At 39.7% G+C, this 26,938-nt stretch overlaps 2 protein-coding genes across 2 annotated transcripts in view; one reads left to right on the top strand and one right to left on the bottom strand.

Moving 5' to 3' along the window:
- Positions 1-26,938, bottom strand: part of cndp2 (carnosine dipeptidase 2) — a 365,464-nt gene that overhangs the window by 290,898 nt on the left and 47,628 nt on the right. The window lies entirely within an intron of this gene.
- satb1a (SATB homeobox 1a) overlaps positions 22,069-26,938 on the top strand; it is a 237,216-nt gene continuing 232,346 nt past the window's right edge. The window contains exon 1 of the mRNA XM_079878512.1: positions 22,069-22,079. The gene's annotated coding sequence lies outside the window, so the exon portion shown is untranslated. The remainder of the gene's footprint in view (positions 22,080-26,938) is intronic.

The raw sequence follows: 26,938 nt of genomic DNA, 5'->3' as shown, positions 1-26,938 counted from the left end.
AATAAAGAAAAACAACATTTAAATAAAGAAAAAAACGAAATTTAAATAAAGAAAAACGGAATTGAGTTAAATTAAAAACAAGATTAATTTAGATTGATAATAACGAGTAAAAAGGCTAATACGTTTTGTTTCTATTATTCTATTTTCCACAATGTCAAAGCAACACAGCTTAACCCAAAATACAAGCTCAGGCATGCACTTCTGTCCATACAAACTCCGCTGTTCTGCGCTCTAGCCAGAGAATACTCCCGTTGCAGGAACACTTTAGTAGGTCAAGAAGAAGCAAATGTATTTATTAAGTATAACGAGGTTGGGTTCCTTCAACTGTCCATCCTATTAAAAATGGCTAGGTTATATATAAGATAATTGTAAAAAAGAGTATTGTATTATGCCAGGTTTTATAGTGTTAAACATATTCAAGTGAGAATGAGAACCGTTTCGAGGGGGATGCCAGGTGTGCAAAAAAACCTGAATATTCGAATGTCAAATTTTCAAATCGAATACCAACCCACCGAACGAATATTCGAATATTCGGGTCCAGCCCTAAAACAAACTGCTGCAGAAAAAGTTAGGTGCCATGCAAAATGTAATGTGTAATTGCATTACTGATCACAAATGTACTGGAGTAAAAAGTACATTTACTTCTTCAAAAATGTAGTCAAGTAGAGAGTAAAAGTTGCCAATATATTTGATACTCAGTAAAACTACAAAGTAGCCAAAAAGATACTTAAGTACAGTAACGAATTACATTTACTCCAATACTTTATACCACTGGTTTCGGCTCCCTCCAGTCCCTCGGCGCCCCCTCTGTTGACTCCATTCTGCTACATGGATCTGCCACGGGTCTGCCTTAGCAAAGGGATCCAAGCCTGTCGACCGGTCAGCTCCAATTTGGCTCCTCCCTCAGCTCCGCCGGGCTCCCTCTGCCCTTCGGCTTCGCCTTGGTCAGTCGTCGATCTGCCTATACCACGGACTTCCAGGCCTTCAGCTGCGCTTCGTCCCTCCGTCCCACCAGCTCCACCTCAGTCCTCTGGCGCCCTGGCTCCACCTCAGACGCTTTGCGCTATGGATCTGTCTCGCCCTCCAGATCAATTGGTGTAGCTTGGTCTCGTTGGCTCTTCTGCTCCGTCTGGGTCTCCACCTCCATTGGCTCCGTCTCAGTCCGTTGTCCCTCTGAGTCCGCCTGCCAAGTCTCCACCAATGCTCCTCCCTCCTTCGACTCCGCCGTGGGCCTGCGTCCGTCTGCAAAGTCTCCTCCCTGGCTCCTCCCACCGTCATCACCTTTCTGGTTTCTGGTTTCATCTCCTGTTTCCTGACCTTCTTCAGCCCCTCATCCACCTCCAGAGCCCCTACTCTCCCTCCTCAGTTGGGACTGTTATTGCGGAGCGACTGTTATTGTTTTTCTTGTTCCCATTTTTCCTGTGTTGCTGGTCGTTATAGTTTCCATAGTTACTCATTAGTTCCTCACCTGTTCTTAGTTCTATGCATTTAAGATTACTCTTAGATTATTCTGTGTATTTAAACCCTTAGTTTCCTGTTTATTGTTCTGCGTCATTTTTACATTTAATGTGGTTGTGTTATTCTGTTCTCCTGTTACCATTTGTATTTATCATTAAAGACTGTTTGTTGATATTCTCTTATGCTGGCCACCAATCATGTCAGTTTTAATCATGTTTTATCTTATATACATAAAACGTGAGTAAATGTAATGTAAATGAGTGATATCAAAGAATTGAGAAATATAGGCTATATATTATATACACAAACATTTTAATCTTCTCCCAAGAAAAACAAAATTTAGCATTAAAAAACACAGCAGCAGAATAATAAATTAATCAAAAATTAATTAATTAATAAGTTAAAAAAAAATGCTGTGGAGCTGTGGATGGTGGTGATTATGGCTTTATACTGACTTTAACTTTGCCACTTGACTCAGTAAAAAGAAATTACAGCCAGCAAAGCACTTAAGATCCGAATATTCCGCGAGAGCTTCAGGTTTGGCCCTGGTTTCTTCATGAATCTGATATCTGCCTCATATTTCTCTGTTCTGGTGATCATAATGGCTGTCTTGGCTCATTGAGGGACATTGTCAGCTATTTCTAACAAATCAAGCACTCGTTTCACTCAGGCAAAAAATTTACTGAAAAGTGACCGAACTGATCATCCTTCATAACGGTAACTTGATAAAGAATGTCAACAGTCACAGGTCTCAGTTTATTAGAGGTCGGCATCTTGTTAGCCCATAATGGATCAGAGTCGCTAAATCAGCTATAACCTGTGAGCCTGTTCCAAACCCTGTTTTATCACGCACACACACACACACACACACACACTTCTCCATCAGTCACTTTCCAACACTAACAAAACAGGACAAGGTTATAAATATTCAGTGTGTCTTCAGCAGCCTATCCCTTGCCAGGATGATGAGCATGTAGCCTAGAGTAACCAGAGAGAGAGACAGAGCGAGAGACTTCCATTCTGGTGATGAAGACTGACACACTCAAACCGTCAGCTATCCCAAGGCTTCAGGGGAACCTGAGGCACACAACACGCACCCCTCGCGCACACACAAAGTGCACAAACACATTCACAGCTTCAGTCGCTCTCTCCCATCTCGGCGCAGAAAGAGCGGGCTTGCAAACATTTCTGTTAATTATGTATTACAGCTGTCCTTCATAAACTTAATTACCAGGCGCTGAAAGGCAACGGGGCTCCATTTGCATATGTACATGAAAGAGACATGGCATATGCAAAAATACGATTTAATTAGCATTCTTTGATAGGGCAGCCTGCAAATCAAACTGGCGTGCTGTAAGATTCTCATCGTAAGGCCTGGATTAACTGCGACGTGAGATGGCATGGATGGCATTGCCCGTTGGGAGATGGCAAGTACGAGAGGTAGAAAAAAAACTGAATGTGGAGTGAGCGGGTAGACTTCAGCTTTCCACGTCCGCAGCCGTCGCCGTCACAGCCATTGCTGCGCATCTGATCCGAGCCCCTGCCTGCAGGGGCTGGAACAACATCGTTTCGCTACGGTTTTGATGATTGTGTCTTGATTATTGTCATAAAAGGATATTATGGAATGCCACTCACTCTATTTTTTTTAGGAAAATGTAAATCTCTCTTAATGTGTCCTCTCTCAGCCTGGGGATGCAAGGGGGTGGGGGGTATCGCGCAAAGAGATTCTAAAGAGTGGTGGGTGCTGTGCATTAGCACGTTTAACTAACGACATGCTACACTGCGTTAGCACTGAGGCGCTAACTGTGCACGGTTTGAATTACAGGAAAAACCTCATCGTGTGGCATCACTGGAATTTGTTTGTTTACTTTGCTGGCTCACAATATTTAGTATAGACTAAATGTGTTATAATTCAGCATCCTGTACATGCATGTACGGTAATTAGCGTCTGTGTTAAGGCTAGGCGTTCAAAGTGCTTGCTCAGCAGTGCTTAAATGTCACGAGTCGTGTGGCTTCTCCAATCCAGGTTGGAATGTTTTTACTTCAAGGTTAAAACACAACCGTGGAGACAGACAGACACACAGAGTCACAAATCTTCTATATGAAACACACATAACATTTCAAACATAAAAACAGCAATATGTTTTTATAGTTATATGCACATATACACACACAATACCGTTCAATAGTTTGGGGTAGATTTTTTTCTCCTTTTTGTTTTGTATATTTACTAAGGATGCATTTATTTGATCACAAATACAGTAATCAGAAATATTATGAAATATTATTACAATTTAATATAACTGTTTTCTATTTTAATACATTTTAAAATGTAATTTATTCCTGTGATGGCTAAATTTTCAGAATCATTACGCCAGTCTTCATTGTCACGTGTTCCTTTTAGATCCTTAATCATTCATGCAGATTTGGTGCTAAAGAATAATTTCTTTATTATATCAATGTTGAAAACACTTGTGTTGCTTAATATTTTTTTCTGTGGAAGTTTAAAAAATGCATTTATTTGAAATAGAATGTCTTTACTGTCACTTTTGATCAATGTAATGCATCCTTGCTGATTAAAAGTATTAATTTTTTTAAAACAAAAAAATGCTGACTGACCCCAAAATTTTGTATGGTAGTGTGTGTGTGTGTGTGTGTGTGTGTGTGTGTGTGTGTGTGTGTGTGTGTGTGTGTGTGTGTGTGTGTGTGTGTGTAGACTGAAGTGAGGACAGGAATACTGGTTTTAGCTATAGCTTTCTATATTACTAAGAAGGATTTTAGAAATGATAAAGCAACAGTATTGTAATGTAGGCACTAAATATTCATTTTTAGGCACTTTACTGGTGGACCAGTACTGTGCAGGAACATTCCAGATCATGATACTTTGGAGAGTGATTTAGGACTGCTCTGACATAAACATATCCAAATTGAAGCCTCCTAGCTGGCTCAAGGAAGTCTAAAACCAAGAAATGTTTCCCCCCAATTCAACCCAAAACAAAATATATACTGATTTTGACAACTAGTGACTTCCTACAACACTTTTAAGTGTTAAATGAAGAAAGAAAATACGTCATTAAAATCTGTGCTTGGGTCTCTCCAAAGCTGCATCTGCCTGAAACCCTGATCAAACTAGGCAGGTAAAACTTTGAACAAGCCGACACTCAAACTACTTTAATTACACTCCACCCAACCGTAAACACAGATTACCCTCGCCAAGACATGAGGAGCATTTACACTAATAGATGGGCACACCGTTGGGACATTTTGCCCCAGAGGAGGGCAGGGATTGTGATGGGGCTGGTAAGGGCTGGCTGCTCTGCCCTTCCCCCTAAGCAGCCCCTCGGCAGCCATTTTGTATGCTAGACTGGGCGGCAGAGAGAGACATGGTCACACTGAGAGCCTCGCCTCATCTGCCTGGCCTAATGATGGCACTCACCTGCTGTTTTACTGCCTCCACGGGAGCTAAATACTACCCCTCAGCTCTCTTTCTCTCTATCAATCTGTATCTATGTATTTTATCGGTCTGTCAGTCTCTCTGTCTTTTTCACAACCTGTCTCTCTCTCTATATAGTTCCTTTGTCTGCATGTTCTTCTTTCTCTCCATCATTCTTCCACACCTCTCTTGTCCTCTCTACACTCCTTTCTCGCTTTCCCCACCTCATTGCTTTGATGAACTTTTTATGGTCAGCACCCATAAAGACCTCATCAAAAACCACAAGGGTTCAGACAGTTTAGGGCTAGAGCTAGACCACTAAAAGGCTTCAGAGATGAAAGAGCAGACAGAATGACAGCAATACATCTCCCGGTTGGATGGAAGTGGCTGGTGGAATAACCCAGCACGTCTGTCTGAGGAACAGCAGAGGGAGAGTAGTATAAGTGATAAAAAAGAGGGATGCGATTTTAATGTGTATGGAGAGATTCAGATAATGGGAGAGAAAAATCCTTAAAAGAGCCTCATATTGCAAAGTTTTGGGAATTACACGAATATTTACTGTAAATGCAGGAGTGAATCCTCTCAATAATAGTGTGTGTGCTCTGTTGCTCAGAGAGATGTAACTGTTTTGCTGTGGAACTATTTTTGCTAACGGAGTAACAACAGACAACGAACGGTAGAACTAACTGCCAATATTGTGTCTAAAACACAAATTACTCAATATTATTAAAACTTGTTTATTGAACTGTGTGAATGCAATATCATGTATTTTAAAATGCATTAGAGATGTGTCTTTTCTGAAAGCAGTGCAGGCAAATATCAGTCTTGACTTCACATCAGTCTACACTCCTCCCCCCATAATGACAAAGCAAAAAACAGATTTGTGACTTTGCAAATTCATTAAAAAGGAAAAACTGAAATAATTACATTGCATAAGTATCCGTACCCTAAACTCAGTACTAAGTTGAAGTACATTTAGAGCCTCAGTTCTATTTAGAAATGATATGACAAGCTTTGCAAATCTGCATTTGGGGATTTTATGACATTCTTTTCTGCAGATCCTCTCAAACTCTGTCAAGTTGAACCATGACCGTCAGTGCACAGCCATTTTCAGGTTTCTCCAGAGATGTTCGATTGGGCTCAAGTCCAGGCTCTAGATGGGCCACTCAAGGACATTCACAGAGTTGTCCATAAGCCACTCTTGCATAGTCTTAGCTGTGTGCTTAAAGGTCATTGTCCTTTTGGAAGGTGGACCTTCTGCCCAGTCTGAGGTTCTGAATGCTCTGAACCAGGTTTTCATTAGGATATCTCTAAATTTTGCTGTTTTGAGCTTTCCTTCTAGCCTGACGAGTCCCCCAGTCCCTGTTGCTGAAAAACGTTGAGATGGTTTTGTGCTGGTGATGAGCGGTGCCTGGTTTCCTCCAGACATGCCGCTTGGAACTGATGTTCATCAGACCAGAGAATCTTGTTTCTCACAGTCTGATAGTCCTTTGGGTGATTGTGTTTAGCAAATTCCAATTGGGTATAGATATGTCTTCTCTGAGGAGAGGCTTTAGTCTGGCCACTCAGCCATAAAGCCCAGATCGGTGGAGTAGTGTTGCAGGTATGTTTACCCTTGTAAGTTTCTCCCATCTCCATATATGTTCATGGAGCTCAATAAGAGTGACCATCAGCTTCTTGCTCACCACTGTAACCAAGGCCCTTCTCCATCAATTGCTCAGTTAGGCCAGAGGGCCAGCTCTAGGGAGAGTCCTGGTTGTTCCAAACTTCTCCCATTAAGGATTATAGAGGCTACAAGCATCTGTGAACCTTCAATGCAGTTAAAAAAAAAATTTGTAGTCTTCCCCAGATCTGTGTCTCGACACAATCCTGTCTCAGAGCTCTACAGGCAGTTATTTTGTCTGTCACGTTATGTCTGAGTTTGAGCTGGACTCTTAGTTGGTTTTTCATTGTATAATTTTTTCCCTCGCTGTTTCTGTCATTTGCATTAGTTTCCATTGTTATTCATTGTTTGATTAATTTGATCCACCTGTTTCTCATTTCCTCCCTTTGTTAACGTTTGTATATATAGAGTTTGTTTTCAATTTTTCCTTTGTTCCGATCTCGTCGCAGTTACATGGTTGTTCTGTTCGCTTTGTGTTAAGATTCTGAGTGTTTGATATTTTGAGTTAGTGTTGCACAGGCACCAGCACCATTTTAGTGGAAAAGAAATGTGTGTGTGTGTGTGTGTACAGAATAGGATTAAGTAGTCAGAAGAGTGACAAGCATATTTAGTAACTGTGTATATGTGGCCAGTGAGAGGAAGAAATTGTTAATACATTCATTAGTTGTGGTAAAGAGGATAACCGGGGCAAACAGGTTTTAACGATGACGCAGTTGAGGCTTCACGCTTTCATATTCAGGATCATCCGATTCCGAACGTCTCTTCTACATCACTGCGCAAAGATGACTCAAAAATTCCAGCATCTTCTTCTAGCATGAGTCAGTCATCAAGATCATCTAGGTTGTGAGAAGGAAGCCCAGAGGACTTCCTGAGCAGGTGTTTATGAAGAATGGTGATTTTGATGAGTATAAATTAAAAAAAGGAACTAAAAATAGGCCCGGCACATCAGCAGCAAAGACAGGCTGGAATTATTGCGCGTCCTGAGCGACGGCAACTTTCCTGCTTTCGCTGGAGTCTGTCAGAGCTCAGGAGGCCTTATGGGAAAGAGGCGAGCTTGACAACATGTCAATATCACTTTAGGAATGTCTGTTTGGGAAGCTCTCAGGGATATATCACATGATTCCAGAGCCTCGCTCAGAAAAAAGGAGAAGACAGATTTGATAGCCTTGGAAAAGTGTGTACTTGATCTGCGAGGCCGCAAAAAAGACAATTAAAAAAAGAGAAAGTAACAATCCTTTGTTTATCACTGTCAACACATTTACTAGACCAGACACAGCGTCTAAGTTCTCGTCTATGCAGAAGGCTGTGGCAGGTTGCGTGATAGGAGAACACTTCTCACTTCTCTTTGTGAATTTATTCAGACAGACAGAGAGAGAGAGTTTACTGCTGCTACACCTCCCTCTTAAATCTGTCACTCACTGTCTCCTCTGTATGTGTCAAGATGATTGAATACAAAGTCTTATTTACGCTGACAACTTCAGCCGCTGCTCAGCCAAGCACAACAAACAGCGCTCTGAAACCCGCAGTCAAAACTAAAAACAGCTCTTGCTGCTGAAGAGAGAGCGCTGCCTTCCTTTCCCTTCCCTTCCCACACACACACAAGAGAGAAAGTTGAGCAGCTCTTGAAGCGCTGATGTTCTCTCATCTCGCGTGAGACCGTCGGACCCAGCGTCTCCGGAAACATGCACGGAAATATACAGAATCTGTGGACCAACATCAGCTCATGGCAGTTAAGACACTTTCAGTGATGTTTTATATGTGACCATTGCTAGTCTCCAGTGTGCGATTTTTACAGTGGCCTTCAGGGACTTTTTAAGAGGAATTTCAACAGGTAATGTTCTGGCCGTGATTTGATATAGTTAATCTCACACAGTGTAAAATCTTTCAGCACAGTTAGCAACTATCTTAAAGACTTTTAAAACTAAACAATAAAGTGTTTTTTCCGATGTGTACATATAAAATAAAGCGATAAATAACTGTATTTACGTTTTTTCTATGAAGCATCCAAAATGATCCTAATGGGCAACGCTCTAGCAGACGCTGTTGCTATGTTTACTATCATAGTCTGAAATACAATAGGGGCTTTCGCACCGGAGGAACTAGAACTATTGGCGGAAGTACCCACTTTTTGGCATGTTCGCAACGCAGGAACTAGGAATGATTTTAGTTCTAGGAACTCATTTTGGAGGGAAAAATAGAGTGGTGAAGGTATGATGTCACTTTGTAGGCCAACCGGCAGTTAGCATCACACTGGTTCCCTCGAGAAAAACACAATAGGTGTGTCCCATAGGCTTTTGAATTATCGCTAAAAACAAGGTCTGTGATCAACAAAAGTTTATGATACTTACACATTTTGTCCATCAAGATAATTATCACAGATAAACACAACTTTGATGAATTTTGAAGCCTAAATACAGTCGCCAGAAGTAAAAAGCTAAAGGTAGGCTATAAACAAACTACACCACGGTCCCACAAATTCAACGTCACCATCACTAAGCTTCCGACAACTTTCAGTTTTTATCTAAAAACATTTTCCCAGAAAGTTTGAGTTAGAATAGTTTGTAAGAGCACAATTATAAGCATAACGATGCTGTAAAATTGGACTGAGTTTATCTGTTCAGCGTGAAGACGTTTACTCTCCTCGACAGCCACTGTAGTCCCATTTAGCCACTTGTTAGCAGCCGTCTTTTTCAAGACATGTAACACCTTAAAAAAATCCTCAGTGGGGTAATATTGATGTATTTTTATGTCGTAGAATAAAACGTGAAAGTGTCAAGACAAACAGGTTGTGTTCACCCCAGCCCTTATTTCAACCATTTAACCAAAACCCCATTCAAAAAACCCATTGTCTTTGGGATGATGGAACCGGAAATGCTAAAATGCTAACTCGCTTCAGCATTTTGGCCTACAAAATGATGTCATACCTGCACCACTCTATTTAGCTCCTACTTCAGAGTTGGGTCTAAACCAGTGCAATAGGAACTACCAGCTGCTTGGTCGAACGTACGCGAAACACCAGTACCCGCCATTTTAAAAAAAGCTGAGTACACACACATATTATAGCTTATATATTTACTAAAAGTGATAGATGGAGCTCTCCACCTTTATGCTAAGGAGAAAATCCAACGCGACTTTGGACCAAGCAAAACATGATTATGTATTTCTGTTCAGCTAGAGACATTAGGCATCAACCACACGGAAAACGCTAATAATTTTTCATATACTGTCTTTTGTTTTTGTATAACAGTTCTATCTAATGAAGTATTAGACAGGACTGTTAAACAGATCATAAACTATATGAGAATAGGAGCACTGTGTGCTCAGACTCTGGCGTTCTCAGCGCCATCAAAATAAAAGTCACAACAACAAGCGCAGCTTAGCCCTGTCCTAAATGGCACCCTAAAAACTTGCAGTCTTCCTATGAGTCTGCACTTTCGCAAAGTAACGGCGACTGTCGGGAAGCAGTCTGCTGCGAAGTTCGCACCAGTGTGGGCTCAGCAAAAGTGCGCATCGAGGGCATATCAAGCGCAAATGGGCCACTCATGAGCACCCTGCTGAATCCTTAAATTACAAATGGGACACCCTACGGTCTCATGGACACTCGCACCATTGTAAGTCCACAAGACCGAAAGTGCATATGAAATGTGCCATTTGGGACAGGGCCTAGAGTTCCTACTGGAGGTGCGAATAGAACCAGGAAAATGGCCCTAAGGGAACCATTAGTTTCCTTAACATTCATATAACCAAAACATTGTAAGATATTTAAAAAAAACTGGACGTTTTGAACATTCAGAAAACATTCTGAAATGTTGTTTTCATAACTTAAGCCTGGAATACACTACACAACTTCAGAATTCACAAATCTGAACAGATTTTAAAACAGCAGGCATCATACACTTGCCAACTTTAAAATGGTTGGAGAGAAAAGCTGGGCATCATACACTACATGACAAAGGATCATACACTACACTGCAATACACTGAAAAGAAACACGTGACGCATTCTTCAGTGATTTTTCCGTATTTAGATGAATTTCCGTATTTTTCAAAATGGGAGTGAAGTGAGCTGTGTTAACAGATTTTGCATTTTCTAATTTATTTCATGCATGGCATGCGCAAGCTCGCGGTTCAAGTATATCCTAGTATCTCAACACAATCACTTATCAAGCGCCAAGCTCGTGATCCGTGATCTGTTTTTCCTTCTTTTTTTGTCTTTACCCGATCTCGTAAGTCATCTCCATTTTTTCTCGATCTTTGTGACTTCCGCACCCTTGATTTCCATTGTTTGGTCAGAGTATTATGACTGTATTATGTACAGTATTTCTTAGCAATGCATCATACACTATATGATCACTATAATAATAAATTCAAACTATTTGCAAATAATATTTTAAAATATGCACACATGCACTTTGTATGCCTAATAATGTGTCAAAAACACAAAACGTTTCTTGGATTATCACATTCAGTTATGAATTACATGAATCACGTAAATGATACAACATTTCAATTCAAAATGGCCATATTTGAGGAAAAAGTTGAGTAGTTTGCATCCCTGAATGTTACTGTCAGTCATTTAACATTTCTATTGTAAAATGTTTTTGAAATATTAAATGTTTCACAATTTCTATCTTACCTCACTCTCTTTTCAACTATAAAACAGACGTTTCAGGCTGGAATTCATATTCTGCTTCTGTGAACAGTAATCCCCACCTACTTTGATTTGATTGGCCATCATCTCAGTCACTTTGACACTGACGGAGCGCTGTTAGACCGCTGAGGCAGACCAGACTAAAATTTTTATTTTTAAACCTTTTTGTCATCCTAATATACAGAGTGCTGCATAACAGATTGCAGCAGAGCAGTGCAAGAATTTCACAATTCAAATATTGGGGGACAATTTGGCCATTTCTAATTACTTGTCCCCCTCAATGTCTATGGCGGTTATGGCCCTGCTGCCAATATGTCCAATATATCCAGTTAACACTTTCTCAAGATTTAATTGTATAGAGTCTGTTATACAGTTTAGCAGACATCATACAAATATATTTGACATTCTAAATTTAAAAACAGTTTAGTATGTGCAACCCTTTTTTTTTTTTTCTTCCTTGTATTTTTTAAAACTTCCTAATTAGGGGGATCAGACCTCCCTCTCACCCTACCATTCTCTTCCATATGCCCAGTGTATGCTTTGCATGGCAGCACCAACTAGACAGGGGATCTGAACAAACCCATCAAAAACACTGGCCCTGTTACAGATGTGAGCCTTGGCACAGCACAGACACATGTAGAGAGGGGAATTCTCTCCCAACTGCATGTTATTATGGAAATGCATCCTATTCTACAACACATAGACCAAAAAAAAAACTCTTCAGACTGATTACACCATGATGCCAGAAAACAACAGATATTGGAATCTTTCCTTTCTGTAGACATAAGGCTCTACAACGCAACACCCAGCCAGACAGTATTCACAGTCAACAGCTGAAACTGTACAGATGCTTTACTTTCAGCAAATAAGCCATTATTGCCATGGGAATGATTCTCTCCAGTTAATAACACTGTATGGTCTAAATTTAAAATGTTTTTAACCCAATAATGTCCAGATTTTTCACAAAGATGTCTTAATTATGTGCACAATCACTCATATAAACATACAATGTAGCTCTTTAGTGACTGGTGACACATACAGTACCTAACTATAGCAACTCCAATAGAAACACGTACAAAGATAAAAAAATAAGGGGTTTTGCCCACACCTTACAAGCTCCCAGGTGCATTTCTGAGTAAACATAAAGAAATGGGAGCATGAATTAAATACCACCACATGACACATTATTCTGCAAGTTGTCAAAAGCCCTTCCTAGGGGTTTTAAAACATCTAAAGTCAGCCAAAAATGTTTACAAATGGAAAAAGAGCGGTAGAGCCTTTGGCAGCTATAGTTGCCCGCAGGCTTAAATGGATTGTGTTCTGTCCCATCTTACCCTATCTTGTCCTGTCTCTTCAATACTCTGGTAAAGTTTTACTCTAAAAAGCAGTGTTATATATGTTATATATAGGCCAGTTTGTTCCTTCTTTGTGAGCGAAGACTGAATACATGATACTAGGGCTGTCACTTTTGTGAAAAAATCCTGTTCGATTTTTGAGACGTAAGTGTTCATTGAACCAATCGTAAAATTCCATGTCTAAAGACGTTTCCATTTTAAACGCAAAATATGGGCAAATCCACGGACAACGAACAGGCATTAGGACGAATGTAAAGAGGGCGCTTGAGACGCACACAAGTCTGCAATATTTCTGATGATTTATTGGCGTGAAGTTTCGTACACAATGACAAACAGGAGTGCAACATTCTCGAAAAACAATAAGCAGAGTGGACTGCCATAGCATAAATGAAAAACATTACCTCAGTCTTCAACATGGCTGTGTTTACGATTAGAAATGTCAAACAAATTTCGCCTACGTAGGCGATTGTAGACGCGTAGCCCGAATTTGTATCTGAATGCATGAGACTGTCTGCATACCGGCAGAATTCACAGTTTTGTAGTAAAAAGAGACGCATTATGCAGAAGGATAATTTGCTGTTATGCGTGTTTGTCAGAGCCTGCAGTTGCTGTATGATGCGCGTTCGCTGCGGGCGTATCGTGACGAGCTGGACGCGCTCCGAGAAAAGACAGTTAAAATCGATTCCCTATTTTCGTTTTCGAAACTTGCGTTGGTTGGTCCAATCGATTGTGCAATCGATTTTCGAACGTAAAGTGACAGCCCTACATGATACTTTGATAACTGTAGGCAGAGAATGACAGATCTTATCCTTTTCATTAATTTCAATACAAGACAAGAAAGATAATACAAAAGAAAGCATATTGCATCAATATTGAACTTCTAAATAAGTCTGATTGAGAGCCCACTTTTTTATTCTGAGGGGTACAATTGTCCTCTTGGTGTCCTTTTGGGACAGAATATGTGAAATACACATCCTGAGGGAAAATAGAACTCTACAAGATCACAGGGTATTGTTTTGTTTTTTGTTTTTTTCATCCCTTAAAAAATGTTGCAACAAAGACCTAAACATTCATAAGCCTTTGACGAAGAAAATGGAATTGAAGAAAAAAAACTCCATTGGGATTAAACTCTGTGTACATAACTCAGAGCAAAATGGCCCCTCTCCTCTCATAAGAGGAAAGAAAGGGTCAGCATCTACTTCCCCCCCACAGCTCCTCTCTTTTCTGCAATTTATTGCCATCTCACTTTTCCTGAAATTATGTACAAATCGAAAAGCTTACATATAGAAATGGCTTATACTGTATTGGCAGAGATGTACAATAATTAGAGAAATGTATTTATTAGGATTAACCCCTTGAGATGAACCATCTCATTTTCAAGGGGGTCCCATTGTCCGTTATTTCTGTGTGTGTGCCTACCCATGAGAAGGAGGAACTCCCAGAGCTGAGGACAAGAAGCCCAACGCTGAGAAGCCCAGAGCTTAGGACAAGAAACAACAAGCTGAGGACAAGAAGCCCAGAGTTGAGGACAAGATATCCAGAGCTGGAACTGAGGACAAGAAGCCCAGAGCTGAGGACAAGAAACCCAGAGATGGAGCTGAGGACAAGAAGGCCAGAGCTGAAGACAAGAAGCCCAGAGCTGAGGAAAAGAAGCCCAGAGCTGAGGACAAGAAGCCCAGAGCTGAGGACAAGAAACCCTGAAGACAAGAAGCCCAGAGCTGAGGACAAGAAGCCCAGAGCTGAAGACAAGAAGCCCAGAGCTGAAGACAAGAAGCCCAGAGCTGAGGACAAGAAGCCCAGAGATGGAGCTGAGGACAAGAAGGCCAGAGCTGAAGACAAGAAGCCCAGAGCTGAGGACAAGTAGCCCAGAGCTGAAGACAAGAAGGCCAGGAAGCCCAGAGCTGAAGACAAGAAGGCCAGACCTGAGGACAAGAAGGCCAGAGTTGAAGACAAGAAGGCCAGAGCTGAGGACAAGAAGCCCAGAGCTGAGGACAAGAAGCCCAGAGCTGAAGACAAGAAGCCCAGAGCTGAGGACAAGAAACCCAGAGCTAAAGACAAGAAGCCCAGAGCTGAGGACAAAAAGCCCAGAGCTGAAGACAAATAGCCCAGAGCTGAGGACAAGAAACACAACAATGTACACAATGCAAATATATATATATATATATATATATATATATATATATATATATATATATATATATCTTGTCGGCAAAGGACCTTGAATCGGATTCGAACCCAGGTTGGCTGGAGGCTCAGTTGCTCCATATGTCAGTGCACTAACCACTAGGCTATCAGCACCTACAATAAGTAACTTTTTAAAATATATTCAAATTTAACAATATTTCTGATTTTAAACAGTGTGTATACAGATATCCAGAAAAGTAAAAATTTATGACATTTCAAAAAATTTATATACATTTATGTAGGCTCATTTAGAGCCATTGTACACCACAAGTGTGATTTCATAACAAAGCATCAATGTGATGGCAGATGTAGTGCTGAAAGCACAAATCCTCCCTCAAACCTTCTATATGAACTGCGTACGTTTAAAGTTAATTTTCGTAAATTCCCAACAACTCCTATTAGGCGTCCTTTTATTCAAGCTTTACAGTTTGAACGTAAATACGTTGGTATCAGCTCACACCAAATGAACGCAGATGAAAGCCTGAACTGAGAGTCTGAACTTTCATCTCTCCGCTGAGGCTCAGAGGCTCTATTTGCAGGCATTCTCAGATGGGGTTTACTGTGGTTTGTTTATAGGGGTTGAAGGGTAGCCATGGCAGGCAGTGACTGGAAGCCCTCACTCGGGACAGGAGAAAAGTCAAATCCACTCAGACCCGCACTGATTCGATTAAACAACCACTGAGGTCCGCTGCTCAGGTTCGCTATCCACATCCAGGGCCGCAGAGGGCCACAGAGACCAAGGCCCCAGCAGGGGCCGTCTGTCCATTCAAAAGAGAGAGAGAGGAGAAAAAACATAATTTATTTAGAGTGTTTACTGTTTACTGTTTCTACCGGGCCTTAGAGAGGAAATTAATTTTTTACAATTTTCCCCCAAGTATAAAAGAGCAGGCGAACTCTAGGGTATTCAGCTTCCAAAATGATGAACAGAATGAGTCTCTTTGATTCTCATCACCTTTATCAATGACAGATATGATTTTCCTCTCCTCTCCCAGTGTTTTGAATATTTCACCATGAAGGGCCTGTCCACTTACTGTAGGGTGACAGAAGCTAAATGTAGATAGAAGGGTCAGGCAATTCTCTGTCTGTTTGATAAGATCACACATATTAAAGACTAGCTAATAAAAAAAGGTTTGTCGAAATACACATATGTTTTTAAAAGGTAACAATGCCTGATTGTTTTTGTAGAAAATACAAAGCTACGTATACATAGGGCGTATACGTTTGTGTAGCCTAAAGAATGTTCTTGGACTTTTCAATGCTGTACAACGTATATTTAAGAATAAAGATACTATTTATATATATATATATATATATATATATATATATATATATATATATATATATATATAGATAGATATTTATAGATATTGTAGGGTCTGTTTAATTTTTTTTCTTTTTTTTTTTTTTCTTTTCTGTTTTAGTCACATTCAATGTGCTTACAATTTGGTCAATATTTCATTGTGCCATTGTCATTCATTTTAGACCATTTTACTCTGCCTGAAGTGGCATTTAGTTTTAGTAAATTAAATTGGCATTTGATTTGATTGCTAATGTGCAAAGTATGAAAATGAGTGTCAGACCAATATTTAACCAAATTTTCAAAGCTGTATTAAGATATTTAAAAACAAAGACATATCTACATTAAAAAAGTTCTGCTGCTTATTAAACTGTACATATTATCATGTATAATGATTATACTTTATACATATGTATGTATTTAGCCGATTTAATTTGATTTGCATGTGAAATGCAAATCCTGTCTGCAGTGTGGCCTTTCTGGAGTTATTTATGTTATTTCTTAGTTTTATTGATCAAAAATTTTTTTATACATTTTCTTCTATATCTTTGTGTGATTTTCTGTACAGCGAGGCTTTGAAATGTTAAAGCCCCGCCCCCAGCCCCACCCCCATACACATGATTCGACTATTAGTCGACTATAGGCAAGACTTGACGATTCTGATTCGACTAAGAAAATCCATAGTCGGGAACACCCCTACTAAATTTTAGAAGTTGCTGTCGTGTCACTTAATCAGAAATCATTCTAAAATTGTATGCTGATTTGCTGCTCAAGAAACGTTTCTTTTTAGAACAGTTGAAAACCGCTGCTTAATATATATATATATATATATTTTATTTTTTAATTTTTTTTATGGAAACCATGATACAGATACGATTCTTTGATAAAATAGTTTAAAGTCCAACTGAAATCAAAATTGACCATATTTACTTTGTTAGCGCATATTACTAGTCTTGTGGTGAAAAATTAATCCGTGCAAGTTAATACACCGTCGTAAATTGTTTGCCGTCGTAATCTTTAATCAAAGTCTGAAAAGTTACTTCCGGTCTGGAATGGCATTCCTTCTCTGATGATGTAGGTTTGAAGGCTTGGTTTGGGAAACGCTTAACCACTCCCCTCAAACCGTTAGTCTGCTATAAGTGAGAGATGGAGAGGAGGAGCGCTAGAGTAAAACCCTGCCCTCTGTTCAATATTCCTTTTCACTGGGAAATACGTCACAACACTGGAGAAAAGTCGTTTGCAACTTCCGGTTCACACAGACTTTAAAATAACAGAATTTGAAATAGAAATCTTTTGTAGCATTATACATGGCTTTACTGTCACTTTTGATCAATTTAATGTGTCTGAATAAAATAATACATTTCTTGTGAGCTAATAAGCCTGCCAGCAAAGCAATTCGGTATTACTGCTTTTCACAGATCAATCTTCAATATGCTTTCCCTCAAGTTTGTTTATTTACTTTTTATTTTTTACTTTACTTCAACAAAAAAAAAAAACTGTGTATAGTTAATATTTTATCCTACCAAACATCAACTCTTAGAAAACGTTTATTTTCTAATCCAAAGATTCCTATCACAAACAATCAGTTTTGACCACGTTACATTTAAAAAGTAGTGATCAACTCAATACTTCAACCATCTCATATGAACCAAAGATAGGGTCTAAAATGGGCCACATACATCCAATCAAGGGTGCTTAAACTCAGCCTAATTTACCGCAGAGACCCCAAAGCGTTGTTTGATTTAAAATCGAACTCTTTGAGAGTCGTAAGAGGCCGTGAGAGCGCCGGCGCTTCTAAATGACAAGCTGACTATTACACCATAAAGCACCATCAATTTAAATTGCAAAACAGGTTGCCAGGTCTCTTCAGAAGCAATCTCTGTGAGCATTTCGCAAATGTACGAAATGAATATAAAAGGGAGGGATATGTAAATGAGGGTGACGGAGCACTACTTTGAGGCGAGTAGGTAATGCTGCAGCTATTCATCACGGTGGAGAAAGAAAGCACCCGCGTCCGTCCTTAGCATATTCTAATGAAGGCCATCATGCAAATGAGTGTGACCTTTTCTGGGCTTTTTTTTATTCAAGTTCACATTCAATGGAGAAATGTGTACATACGCTAGGCAAGCAAGCGGACGCAGACGCGCGCACGCCCGGAATTATATCGAGGCATAACAAATACTCTCCCCTTCTTCAGCCGAAACACCATAGTGACTAATTACAGCAATCAATGGGAGTACAAACAGAGCAAGCTACAGCTGTGAGAGAGGCAGGCCTGTCTGCTAGGACCGGGCCGAGTGTTTCAGTTCATCAGAATTTCGGGAAGTATGTTGACAAGTCACATATGACAGGGCTGTCTTTCTCAGGCCTTCTTTCCTCGGAAAACCCTTGGAAAGACTGTCAAACAAATAAATAAATAAACACACGCCCAACTGCCAGTAGACTGTAATTGACAGTGAGCGAACCGGCCAAGTTACATACCCTTACAATGACTTTGAACTTTTCTGCTTGTAAAGATTAGGCATAAATATTGAAATATTGAAATGAAAGATGCCCCGCTTACATAGATGAAGCAGCAAGATGGAGGAAGAGGTGGTGAGGGGGGGGCGTGTTGGTTCGGTATCTCCTGTGCATCAGTAAGCAGACTGGGCCTCCTCTCTGCACAGACAGTTATGGATAGGAAACATTATCAGCCATGGTAATTAAAGGCAAAACTTATACATGCTGGGAGGGTGGAGGGGGGCGTCACACACACCCACCATTTATCACACACTCTGGCTCTGGCAGAGAGCAGATGAGGTGGACCGTTCCACCTCTACAAGCATTTACACGCTTGCGCTGGTCGAATGCTTAGGTTTTTGCCCCGTGATGTGATCCTGAGAAACAGAACTCAAGTTAGCATGAAAAACTAGCTGTAAATACAATTAAATGGCAATAGAGAGGAGAGAAAGCTTTTGGCTTTTGAAGAATTGCATAGCCTAGGAACAGGAAGGAAAAAGCACACATGAGATCTATTTAATAACTCAACTGTTTCTCCTAAGTAGCAAGGAGATTAAATTGAGAGGAAATGGAGATTTTTGCTTAAGTACTTTGCAGATAGTACTTCTCCTAAGAAGAAAAAAAAAAGGTAATCTCACATGTTTCTCCTCTAGAGTTTATGAAGAGATCTTAATAATGTTGCAAACTCTGACCATATTTACCAAAATAGCAAAACCTAAAATCCAAAGTTATAGATTTTAATCAGGCATGGTTATAATTATCTTACAACCCACCCTAATTGTATATATGCAAAAGCCCATTTCTCCACTGTATAGCTTTACTACATCACCTGCGAAACCTGCACGTTTATACTCTAAGCTGGGACTCTTATGCCACTCTATTCCCACATCTCCTGATCCTGCATGCATGAATACTTAACATTCTGTATTACAGAGCTTAGGTATGGTTTAATTCTGAAATATAATTCGTGTTTTACATCATATCTATTGTACTTTGCTTTAAAAACCCAGCCACAACACAGAAGTTGAGCCTGGACCCACAATCTACAGTCATGGGAGCAGAGTAAAGCGTATCTGAGTATGACAGGGAAAAAAGGGCAACCAAGGATCATGATGCCCTGTGTGTATGTGTGTATGTGTGTCAGCCTTGAGATGAAGCACCACTCTGGCACACTTCACGTCATGGAGAGCGACATCTCCAGCCTGCCAGGACCAGTCAGCACCAGCACTGTCACAAACACACACACTCACACATGCTCTCTGGGTTTCTCACTCGCTCGCTCACACACACGTCTACAGGCGTCCTGCAGATACCGACACTGTGCTGGAACAGCAGGAATCCAGCACATCACATTACCATCAAAACCTGCACTGCAGAGACAGGTCAGTGTCACATACACTTTGACATACACACAGAAAGAAAGAAAGAAAGAAAGAAAGAAAGAAAGAAAGAAAGAAAGAAAGAAAGAAAGAAAGAAAGAAAGAAAGAAAGAAAGAAAGAAAGAAAGAAAGAAAGAAAGAAAGACAGGATGAAAGAAGGAAGAAACAGAAGGAACACAGATAGATAAACAGGAAGAAATAACTAGAAAAGGAAGGAAGGAATACAAGCAGACAGAAAGGAAGGATAGACAGATAGACAGACAGAAAGGAAGGAACACAGAGATGATAGAAGACAGACAGAGAGAAAAGGGAGGGAGAAAGGAAGGAATATTAGATAGGAAGGAAAACAGAGAGGCAGAAAACGAAGGTAGGAACACAGACATACAGGATAAAAGGAAGGAAGAAAGAAAGATAAAAGGAAGAAAGAAAAGACGAAAGAACACAAAAGCAAAGATCACAAATCGGGACAAATGAAGGGTACAACAGAAAACCATCAGACTGAAAGAAAGAAGGAGACAGAAAATGAACATAGACAGACAGGAAGAAAGAGCAAGAAATGAATGGACAAGCAGACAGGAAGAAAGAATGAAATACAGACAGACAAGAAGAAAAGAAAACAGAAGGAAGGAAGGAAGGAAGGAAGGAAGGAAGGAAGGAAGGAAGGAAGGAAGGAAGGAAGGAAGGAAGGAAGGAAGGAAGGAAGGAACAAAGACAGACAGACAGACAGACAGAAAAGGAAAGATCACAGACCGGTTTGAAGAAAGGAACACAGAGAGGAAGACAGAAAGACAGGCAAGTAAGGAACACAAACAGACAAAAAGAATACAAAAAGAAGAGAAGGAAGACAGACAGAAAGGAAAGAATGACAAATGGCCTATTTTTCTTTCCTATAATAATGTATTTACATATTAAAACAGGAAGTTGGAGCGGAACTTTTTTTTAAGTATGGATCCATTTGAAAGTTCTGAATGTGTTTATCTGCTAAACATAATTTTGTCCACCTGCATATTAATGACCTAAAAGCTTGATTTGGTCTCTGATAATAATATACGACAAGACAGGAAAACAGGAAGTGACAAGAACACTTTCCAGGCATTAAGGCCTTACAAGGACAGAAGCTGGCATGCAGAACGACATGAGACCATGTTGATTGAAGACATCAATGATACCCTGCACATGATCTCACTACATAAAACTTTTACAAGTGAAGGGGCATTTGGGACCCATCACACACACATATGGAAAGTGAGATGGCCAGTACGGAGCGGTAGAAAGCAAACTGAAGCGAGAGAACGCGAGAGGAAGAGATGGAGAGACTGATAGGCGCTGATCTTCATGATAAGCACTCCTGACAACTTGTGAGCGGTTTGCTGGTAGGACACTAATTGCCAGTGAAAGGTGACCGGGAGAGAGGCAAAGCAGCTCAGCTCAGATAGGCCTCTCGCCTCGGTCCGACATGATACCCTACGACAGCACACATCCTCGTATCAAAAACCGAACACACACACTTGACACCAACCCATCACTCTCCGCAAAAACGGCGCACTGATACTCCCCTGGCACCCAGAGAAAAAAAGAGAGGGAGGGCGAGAGGCAAGGATACAAGGATGAGAGAGATGAATCGTATTGACAGGTAGCCCACGGTGGTGAGGTTGAAGTTGAAACTGCCTGGAAAGAAAAAGGAAGGTGAGACCCATGAACTGAGTGCCATTTAACTGGCCAAGACTGAACCTTTTCCACTCATCTACCCAATGACGTGCAGAAGACGAAGGCACACACTGCCTTCATGTGAGTTGTGAAAGAACTATGAGTAATAATGTGAAGAAAGACTCATTGTTAATTAGGAGTGCTTGCTAAGGCACTCTTGCACTGTAAGTCCTATAGTGCAAAAGCATTTGACACAGTAAAAAAAAATAAAGAAAATTGAGAATAAAGTCGTAATGTTTTGAGATTCACTTTATATTAAGCAAGAGTAGCTAATATTAATAAGTAACATTTTGAAAATAAAATCAGATTAATGAGATTAATATAGAAATAATTTGAGATTTAAGGTCAAATTATGAGAATAAATTTAGTTCTGACAGTTACTCTGACAATGAATTCAAAATTAGAATAAAATCAAAGCATTCTGAAATAACAGTAATAGTACTACAGTACTACAGTAGACTACTATATAGTCGGAAGGTCTCTTGTTCTCACAAAGGCTGCATTTATTTGATCAGAAATAGTCATTTTATCACAATTTTACATTCATTTTTCTATTTTAATATATTTCCAAATGAAATTTATTTCTGTGTAGGCAAAGCTAAATTTTCAATCACATGACCTCTCAGAAACCATTCTAATATGTTGATTTGGTGCTCAAGAAACATTTCTTATCATTTTTCAAAAGAACAAGCATTTATTTTAAACATATTTTTGTAACAATGTAAAAGTTTTTACAGTCTTGAACTTTTTATTCTCAAAACAATACAACTGTAATGTGCAAATCTTAAAATTTTAAAAAAAATGTTGCCTTTTTTAACGTTACTAAAACGTTGTTGTACTATAGATATTGGTTGGCAGCAAGTATCTTAAGCAAACAGTACGCAACTAAAGCAAGTCAAGTCACCTTAATTTATTTAACGCCTTTTACAATACAGATGGTTTCAAAGCAGCTTTACAGTGATAATAGGAAAATAATTCACAATGATTGTTTTGGCTATACAGCAGCTCTAGAATAAAGCCTGAGAAAGCAAACTTTGAAATAGGTTTCAAAGTGCACGTTTTTGAAAACGAGTTTTGAAAACGATACCGTTGTCATCTCCATGCAAACTTCAAAAACGTGAATCTGTGAAAACAGTGACTTTTTTTCATTCTGTCACCTGATGGAGTTTTGGTTCCTTGCCACTGTCGCCTTTGTCAACTTTGGCTTTTGGCTTGCTTAGTTGGGAACACTTAGTATTCAACAATATTATTGATCTGCCTGCATTGACAGCATTATGAGAACTGAACTGAGCTGGACAATGACATCACTGTTTTCTCCAGAGTGGCTATATGTATGTATATATAAATGAACTAAATTAATAACTTTTTTACAACAAAAATGAACCATTACTGAACTGGACTATGATGTTATTTTCTTCTAGATCTGCTGTAAAGCAGAAACAAAGCTACTTTGAAACAATTTGTATTGTAAAAAGCGCTATCTAGCCTAAATAAAGGTGACTTGACTTGACATGCGTATTACATGTTTATTCTATTGATACTTTGCACGTGACGTCACAAGTACTGGCTGGCGGGCAAGTGACGAAATCCAGTAAACCAACCAAGGGTCGCCAGTTTTACTATACAAAAGTTGGTGTTTTGAGGTGTAAACGACATGCCAGATAGTTGTTGTGCAATTGCATGCACTAACCGCAGATGAGATAAGCAACCTTCTCAGTATACACACGTCTGTGCAAATTATCATCAAAGGTAATTTCAACATTTGTTTGAATACAATGGGTGTATGATCATGTAATTAATCGTGTCTTAGTTACTGTAGTTTTGTTAATCAACACCACCAGTATTCACCAGCTGGTTCGGCGAGTCAGCTGTTTGTGTTATGAGTCTAAGCTAGACTAACTGTACGTTCACACCGCCACCGGCGAGAGCGGCAAAATTCATTGAAAATGAATGATTTCCGGGCACTTTGACGCTCTCGCCGGGGGCGGTGTGAACGCACAGTAACAGCGGTCGTCTTTTGCTAACAATAACAGAAGTGTGTGATAGGTTGTTTTGAGGTTTGCGATATCTATGATTTTCAATGAGAACCAGAGATGACCCAACAGTAGAGCTAGATTATTTATGGAGGAATTATTAATGCTCGATTATTTTTAACAAAATGGTCTGCTTTACACAATTTAGCTACCTTGGAGTTAATCCTAGTCCATAGTTATGCAGCTAGCTCGCTAACAGACTTGATAGCTACTAGAAAGTCCTGGAACTACAGGACTCAACGTTGAAAATACCCGTTTGTTGTCCGCCAGGTATCCGTGGTAGTCACGTGACTGCAAAGTATCAATAGGCATGCATGTTTAAATGCGTATGTGCGCGGGTGCATCTTCTTTCTTTACAAAATGCAAATTACTTATCTGGCATGCATAATAATTTTTTTTAGTTTTTAGTTGTTTGCGCGTATCCATGTGATTGGGAATCATTTTGATAGCGTTTTTATTTGTACAGAAGAAAAAAGCAAACAATACACAAGCACCTAGAAATGCCCTTAGAAACACCTAAGAAACTGCATGGAAACACTTTAGCAACCACCTATAATTCTCATTCTCTTCAGAAGATGTACATATCCGCTTGTGTTACACTTACAGCGGGCATATTAGTTTCGTGAAATTCATTAGGAATATTTGCAGTTTTGACGGGGTCTATTAACGTCTGACCGTGAATGAAACATTACGTCTGGCTGCGTTTTCCGATTCATCTCCCTGGGCTTGTGAAACAATGCTGTTGAACTGTACCACATACACTGAGCGACAGAGTGAGAGAACTGGCTGTAAAAATATTCCTGGCACCATACATCACCAGCGCAAATTCCATAAGGACAATTTGCAGCTTATGTGGAAAAATAGGTTAGTTATGGAGGTAAGAGAGGTGAAGACAGCAGAAGAGAGAGAGAGAGAGAGAAAGAGGGATGGAAGAGGTGAATTTATAACGACCGAAGAGTTTGGCAATAACTCCTGCCGAGAGGCAGCTGTCTGGATGGCGACAGGACTGCTAGTGGACAGTGGCCACAGGAGGATAGCGACGCGTGAAAACCAAAGTAATGGTTAGCCCGTGCTAGCGTGTGTCATAGGTAATCAATGCGGGAGGGAAGTACAGGGTTACAGGGAAAATAAAATGGCCTGGTAGAGTTGCATCAGAGCTGACAGCTCTCCAATAAGAAGATGCTTGCTCCTCCCCTCCAACTCATAATCACGGTCCGATCCCATCCAGACCTCCTGGGGCACAGAAAGTGTTAGGCCTTCACTTTCTGACCTTTTGACCTTCATTCATCATCTTTCCTTCTATTCCTTCCTTTTTCCTGACTTGTTTTCCTCTTCATTTTCTAGTCTAAATGGACTCTTTTCATATATGGTTCTCTGAAGCAGAATTCTATAGTTGGGTAAACTTCTACGGTGGTGAACGGAAAATACAACAAATATATAACTTTTGCATTCACACTTGCGCCAACAGCAAAAGAAAAACATCTACAATCGTGCTTCTATGACTTTCTATACAAAACATATCGAGTCGAGAGTTTGATTATGTTGGTCAGAATATAGAGAAAAATATCACATTTGCCATCACTCTCTCAGCTGTTGTAATAGAAAGACTAGTTTTTTAGACTATTCTGTTATATAATGCCAAGGTAATATAACACAAAATATACACTGCAAAGGAAAAAAAAAATCGGTGAAATGTAGGCAGAGCCGATCCTGACCTCCCTGGGACCCTAAGCAAAATTCTGTTTAGGGGCCCTCATACCTGACCCGTGAGCCATGAACAATTTGCCATTGCCACACAGTCACACCTGACACCCCAGTGTTCCCACTACAATCCCTCCTTTAACTAGTTCTGGTGAAAATGTAATTCCTGATATCAGAAGACATTGTTACTACTAAAATTCATTTTCAAGAAATATTCATTCTTAATATCAAGAATTCACATTTTAAATAGTACAAATTGAATTATTGATATCAAAAATGCATATCCTGTGAATGAATAAAAGCTAAAATGGCACCATAGCATGTAACTGTGTTTTGAATGATAAAAGTAATTCTTGATACTTGGTTATTATTTACTGAGGGATGTGCATCCATATTGACCAGAATCTCCAGCCAATCAACATTTTAAATTCAATGGAGCCTATCAGTAGTCAATATCAATACATTGCTTTATATTGCATTAGTGCAGAATTGTAACTAAACCTTGACTGAGCGACTAGATAATCATCGTCTTGTTTTAAAACTATAATGAGGAGTGCCATCACGCCCATATTGTACTGGTCCCGACTCACAATGTTTCTGCTGGAAAGTGCGCGTTTCATTTCATGCACGCGCATATGAACGCATGTTAACGCGCAACGCGGTTATCTTTTCCGAGGTGCAGTTTATAAACAAACACCGTTGTCCATTGTCATTTATTAAACATAATAAATCAACTCAGATCAACTCAACTTTAGCCTACTGTTCTTTGCTGACATCAAACTTTGAGAGGAGAGGACACAAGTACCTGATAACTGTTGCCGCAATTAACTCTCATAGTGTTTTTTTCTCTCTTTTTTTGTGACCAGAAGGATAGTTCCGCTTCATTTTCTCATCGATATTGTAAACATTGATTGACGTGCTTTGACACGAGGGGGAGGCGGGGCCTTGAGTAATTTGCGGGGCCCTACGCACCTTGCGTAGTGTGCGTATAGGGCTGATCGGCACTGAATGTAGGGTAAAAAATAGGGTAGCAAGTCCGTTGTAGTCCGTTGTAAATTGTAGGTTTAACGGATTGAACTTAAATATACAGTTTAAAAAAATTGGTAGCACCTTATTTTACAGTCCTGATCCCCTGTACATACTGTGTACTTATTAAAGTAAATTCAATAACTGGGTAATAACTAGGTACAATCCCTGAACCTAACTTTAACCCATGTATGTTATATTAACCAGTACTTTCTTAGGTAAGTACACTGTAAGTAAAAGTGCACGTACTGTAAAATAAAGTGCAACCAAAAAATGTTAATTACTTTAACGGATATAATGTAATATATACCTTACTGAAGTAGTAATAGCTCTTTTGTATACTTTTGTACCAAAAAGTCCAGGTGGTAATGAGAAAGCCACATGTAGAATTACAAGCAGCTTTTCCACAAGCTGAGGTAAATTTAAAAGAAAAACCATCAAATGTGTAGTGTCACACAGGGAATTCTGTGAATGTCAATTGACATTTTTTCATTGTAAATTATAAGATGACTTGGCGCGAGGGCGGGACAACCTGTCACTCACACGAGGTCAA

This window comes from Squalius cephalus (genome assembly GCF_949319135.1).
Source record: "Squalius cephalus genome assembly, chromosome: 8".
In the NCBI taxonomy this organism is placed as follows: domain Eukaryota; kingdom Metazoa; phylum Chordata; class Actinopteri; order Cypriniformes; family Leuciscidae; genus Squalius; species Squalius cephalus.
This window is presented reverse-complemented; position numbering and strand designations above follow the sequence as displayed.